Source organism: Elaeis guineensis, chromosome 7 (assembly GCF_000442705.2).
Source record: "Elaeis guineensis isolate ETL-2024a chromosome 7, EG11, whole genome shotgun sequence".
In the NCBI taxonomy this organism is placed as follows: Eukaryota; Viridiplantae; Streptophyta; class Magnoliopsida; order Arecales; family Arecaceae; genus Elaeis; species Elaeis guineensis.
Genome location: NC_025999.2, coordinates 90,766,973 through 90,773,557, shown reverse-complemented (window position 1 = coordinate 90,773,557; position 6,585 = coordinate 90,766,973).

Below are 6,585 nucleotides of genomic sequence, written 5' to 3'. Positions count from 1 at the left end.
AAGAACAGGACATTTTCATCATTCAAAATTTTAAATAAAAAAATAAAATTACAGACATTAAATATATGTTGGAAAGTGATGACTACGTGAATTAATCGAGCAAGATAGTGCGTTCTATATCGAATTTTCTATATCGCCCACGGTGCACAAAGAATTTCCCTAAATATAAATTATGATGGCAATAATTTCTCCTTCCAATAATTGTTTGATGTGTATTTCACATCTCCCAAAGTAGCCAATCGATGAAGAAATGGAGGATTTTTGAACCAGCATCAAACACCTCTTTACATCTTACATGGCATGCACGGTAGCGGAGCTAGAAATTTGAGTTACGAGGGGCCAAAATAGTATATATAGAACATAATTTAAAATTTTTTATTATTATAACTTAAAATTAAAATTACAAATGACATTCTTTTAAAGATACAAATTCATTAAGAATAAAATCTAAACTAAAGATCTCTGCAATTTCTCTTTCAACATAAACGACCAAGCTATCGGCAAGAAATTCGTCCTCCATTTTATTGCACAATCTAGTCTTCAAAAATTTTATAGCTGAAAAAATATGTTCAGTAGTTGTAGTTGATATTGGAAGAGTCAAAACAAGACGAATCAATCTATCAACAAGATAATAAATCCTTAACTTTTTTTGTCTCCATTAAATATTGGCACAATTCTCTAATATATGACAATCTCTTCAAGTTTGGATTATTAAGAAAATCAATATGAAAATATTGCAACTGATATCTCAAAGTGATCCTTTCATTCTCTACGAAATCAAAATGATAATACTTTTCTACAAGGGAACAAATAGTATTAATATCAAAGGATTTATACCCATCCCTCAGATCCAAGGCAGAGCTTACGAAATCTAAAAGATAATACTTTTCTACAAGGGAACAAATAGTATTAATATCAAAGGATTTATACCCATCCCTCAGTTCCAAGGCAGAGCTAAGTTTCAAAAGCTCGATAACTCGCTCATTAAACCTTGTAGATATCTCTTACAGCTAAAAGTCTATAGCAGCATTAAAAATATCAAAATAGTAATAATGCTCCACAGTAATATTATCTAGTCGGCGACCACTGTGACCTGCAACATGTAGAGTACTAAAATTCAGAACATCAATACTATGATTTGTGCAAAACAACATAATCTTTTTTAGAAAAGAATTTCATCCATCATCTCTAAACTGTTGAATTTGCAATATTGTAGTTGATACTATGTGCATTGCATTAACAATATTTTAAGACTTTTGTTGTAAACTGTGGTAAAGAATATTAGTGATGTCCATAATTTCTTTCATCAAGTGCAAGATAAAAATGAACTTAAAGAAAGTGATCCTTTTGAGAGCTGGAACAGCATCTCCTTTTGTTTTGTAGTTAGATCCATCATTTTTAATACTTTCAAGAACTGAACAAGTTGCATCAAATAATCTGATAAGACTGCAAATAGAATTAAAATGAGAACTCCAACGAGTATCATCTAGTCGCTTCAAAGTACCAAGTTGATTGGCATCTTTTCTTATTTTGATTCCTCCGTTATCATCATCATCATCAATAGCTAACTTTTGTGCAATCTCAGTTTGTTGAGCAGCTCGTAATTCATCCTGTTGCTTAAAGAACCAGTCACAGCATTAACGATAAAAATTAAATTCAAAAAAATTTTATGAACAACAAACACCTCTCTAGCGGCTGTAACCAAAGCCAACTATAATCGATGAGCCATGCAGTGTACATAATATGTATAAAGGCATTCATTGAGAAATAATGCCTGCAATCTCTTCCATTCACCTCACATATTGTCATAGCCCAAGCCCAAGCTAGATTAACAGACCCAAGCCCAAACGAAAAAAAAAAAGAAAAGAAGAAAAAGAAGAAAAAAAAAAAGAGAAAGAAGGAAAAAGAGAAAAAGAAGAAAAAGAAGAAAAAGAAAAAAAGAAAAAGAAAAGAAAAGAAAAGAAAAGAAAAAAATAATAATAATAAAATAAAATAAATATATATATATAAGTAAGTAAATAAATAAATAAATAAATAAATAAATAAATAAAAATTGAAATTGATGAGAGAGAGAGAGTTTCTCTCTCTCCTCTCTCTTCTTTTCAGTCTGAACCCTGACTTTCTCTCTCTGGAATTGGACTTTCTCTCTATTTTCTCTCTCTAGAATTTTCTCTCTCTAGCTTATTTCTCTCTCTTGATGGATTCCTCTCTCTCTAAAGTTATTCCTCTAGGATTAGCGTAGTGGGAGGTCTCATCTGATGATTTTGATCGAGTCTAGAAAAGAGTCGATTTTAAGTGAGGTTTTGAATTGGAATTTGTTTAGATTTAATTTTGAATTAAAATTAATATAAAAATATAATTTTGGATAATAGGCACGGAAGAATCTCCTAAAAGTTAGTTGATCTATTCATTCAGTGCTCCATGAAAGGTAAGTAATGAATCATCTTCTCGAGATATTCCATATTTATTCTGAAAATAAATAATTATTGTCTGAAATTATGCATGATTTATGAAATTATGTTTTGAAAGAAAAGTACTTTTGAAATGTTATGGTATATCGATTTATGCACATGTTTAGTGAAAGATTATGATATATTATGGTACAAAGTATTTTGATATAGATCGGATTTATGCTCTCAGCCTAACTATGTTTCTGTGGACCCTGCCAGTGGGGGTTGTGCGCTGGTATTTGTGGACCCTACCAGTGGGGGTTGTGCGCTGGTGTTTGTGGACCCTGTCAGTGGGGGTTGTGCGCTGGTATTCTGTGGACCCCGCCAATGGAGGTTAAACGTTGGTCATAGTCAAGACTGTTGAGTTACGAGTGTTTTGAATCGAATCGAATTTATAATTATATTATATATGAATATTTGAAAATATTTGATTTGTATTAAATCAGCATGAAATATACTCTTATGTTTATTTGCAGCATTATTCTTAAAAATTATATAATATCTGAAATATCTGGTAGAGATACTTGTTACTTACTGGGCTGTCTAGCTCATTACCTTTCTTTCTATTTTTCAGATTCAGATAATTAATTTCGAGCGTGGGAAGAAATATTGAGACAGAGCTTTTAGAGGCGAGATTTAGCATTGTCAACTTCATTGAACTTAGATCTATTGTTTTATTGTTAGCAAAAAATTTATTGGATGTAAGACATTTGATTTAATTACATTGAATTACAGTTGAATAATAATTATTTGAATTTATTCTGCTGCGATGCATTGATATCGTGATGAGATGCCTTGCATGCTTATGGAGAGAGTTCTTCATGAGTATGCGGCAGTTGCCGCGACCCTCGATTCACAATCTCGGATCGGGGGTGTGACACATATTACTAGCCCCATCATAACCTTGACCACGTAGATTTTGGACATCAAGATCATGATGAGAAAGAATAACACAAATCGAAAAAAATAAAGTAGCTGCTGATGTGTCTTTCACATGGACAAGATCGACGACACGTTCTTGTATGTAGCCTCTAATGTCAACAAAATGAAGAATAACAGTCATTTATTCTCTCTTGGATTCATCATTTGCTTCATCAATAATAATGCAAAATTTAGAATTTTCAATCTCTTCTTGTATTTTTTTTCACATTGTTTGCCAAAATATGCAAGATTTCTTTTTAAATCATAAGGAATGTGTACTTTGCATTTAATGGAGCATTGTCTAAGACTACGCTTTTCATTTCATCATTATAAAATGCTGCAAATTGAATCAACTTAAGAAAATTCTCATAATTCTTTGAATTAATAGACTCATTATAAGCTCCAAAAGCCATCTCTTGAAATACAAGCCAATGAATGACATTGATTGATGTTTCGACCCGAAGCCTATTCTTTATTTTTTGTTCTTATGATTGTCCCTCTATTACCTTATCAATATATCCAGGCTAGTTTAATAAAGCTGAATAATATCTTACAGCATTATTATGCGAAGAACATTGATCTTGTCCCATATGTTTGAGAAAAGTATAAATTTTTCTACATTTTTTCTTTTTCTAATTTCTAAAACCAGTAATCGGGAATGCATCATAACCACTCTGTATACTAGGTTTCTCCAAAAAAAAAACATGGAAGACAAAATGCAGCATCCCTTGCAATAGAATATTCAAGCTAAGAAAATTCAGAATACTAAGAAGTCTGAAAACGACGATGGTGCTTTTCTTCTGAAAATGAAAAAGTGAAAAGTTTGATTTGCTAAGATCCAAATCTCAAATAAGCCCTCCTTATTTTATCTCATTGATTAACTAGATAATCCCACATAGATTTATGCAGTCCCGAATCATGTTCTATACAAGAAAAACTAGGAAGATTTTCAATCATTAGAGACATAGGAGAAAGACCTCAATCACTAGAGACATAGGGACCGAATAGACTTGCTTACTCAGGTTGAAAGACTCATTATTATCTTCCTTTGATTTTTTGTTTTAGCCATACCCATTATTATCTCCTTAAGAACTACTTTCTTCATTTTTCTTAAACAAGAAATCAAGTTTTTTTTACTTTCGATCATTTATGATTAAATTCCAAGCAAAGAATGACCTAAAACAATAGCAATTAATAAAAAAATTACGAAAAGAACGAGCAACTCACTAATTTACTAATTAATCATATAAACTAAATGTTAGGGAACAAAATACAAATTACAAATACATCGGTTTAATTCATAATTTCAAACTAAAATTTAGTAAATTAAATTTTAAACTAAATTTAATAGGAAAAAAGCAAACGAATGCATATAAATTATTTAAGAATTACTCAATTTAAAATTTTTTTTCACTAAATCATTGATACCTTCTTCGATCAATCGATGCGATGATGCCTGATGGTGGTGAAGGGTTAATGGAGTAGTGGGATGCCGACATTAGCTTTCGATGACTGACGACACATGATGGGGGAAGAAGAAGTGAGGGGACGCATTGGTGTTGTGGTGCAACGCACGGTGGGGGAGCCTAGGGGCGCACTAGTGCAATGCAAGGCATGAGGGGTGGGGGGGAGGGGGGAATAGGGTTTAAAGGCCGTAAGCCGTTTCATTTACCTTATTAAAAAGAAATTGATGACATCTTCACTCGAATTCGGCGCATCAGGGACCCATTTCGTTTACCCTATTAAAAAAAAATTGATGATGTCTTTACTGGAGTTCGATGCATCAGGGACTCGGAGGGTTGGAGTGCAAGTTGCACGAGCGGTGCATGCTGTGCACCTGGAGGGCCCGAGCTCTTGGGGGCGTGCGCGAGCTCCACGAGCAACGCATTTGCGGGGGGAGGGGGGGTTGGAGGGTGCGGGGCTTCTCAGGTCCGTAGTTTTTTGGGGGGGATCCTGTGCCTCCATGTGGCTCCGCTATTGGGCATGCATCATGTGGCCATACATGCTACAAATAACAGTTGCTCATTTTTGTAGTGATATATCAAGATGAGTGCTTGATGAATAGAATTTATAAATATGAGTAGCTGTGAGTGGTGGCATGTATGGCCATATGGGACCATGTAATGCACGTCTTGTAGTATACAATTTCTCCCTTAAATCATATCATGTCCATTTAACCTATATTTTGCCATTTTATCTAAGATGGTTTACATTTAAGCTGCTTCTCAAAATCTCAACCTGGTTTATCCCAGCTTTTTAAATTCCAATCTCTCCCCTCTTATGATAACTCATTTTCGCATTTTCCCTAAAATGCAATTCAGTTATTCCTTTCTCTTCCTTATAAGCAATTATTTGACATCCAAGTTGGGAGTGCGATCAGGTAGCTTTGCCACCCTGTCATTAGAAAAAAGGGTATTTTATAGAGTCCTACTCCTGTCATGCGCCAATCTAAGGTAGACCATCAATCCATTAAAAGAAAAGTGCTTATCCATTTACTAGCTTGATTAGGCAACTTTATATAAGAACATATATTTTTTTTCTGAGGTCAATCGTGAAGATAGGATGAGAAAAAAGTAATCTTCTATATATATATTGTTATAGCCTAAGCCCAAGCCCATGACATCAAGATCCAAGCCCAACAAAAAAAAAAAAAAATAGAGTAAAATCGGGAAGAAGACTCCCGATAGGAGTCTTCTTCTCCGACGAAATCCGAGCGATTTGGGAGTCCTAGGACCTCTCAAAGTCCTAGGACCCTCTATAAGAAGATCTCCCCTCTCCTTAGAATCGACCATCAGCCCCCTTCTTCTTTCTTTCTCTCTGTTTTTCTCGATCGGAGCCGCGGACACCATCTTGATTCTCGCCGTGATTGCTCGCCGGTGGGGTCACCAGAGGTCGAGGTGAGTCTTCCTCTCCTTCCTCTCTTCCTTCCCTTTCTTTCTGTACCTTTGCTCGAGGCTGCCGGCGACGAGTGTCGTCGATTTTCGGTCGGAAAAGAGACTCTGTTTTGGGCCTCTTTTTCCTTGGATTTTCCGGCGCCGGCGATCGCAATCGACTGCCGGCCATGCTCCTCCGTAACCGGGGGAGCAGCCTCCCTCTGCCACCGGTCTCCGTCACGACGACCGCAGTCTGAACGACCGGCCAAGGAAGGGCCACGCCGGTCCTCTGTTCCGACGTGGAAGAAGAAGAAAAGAAAAAACGAAGAAAAAAAGAAGAA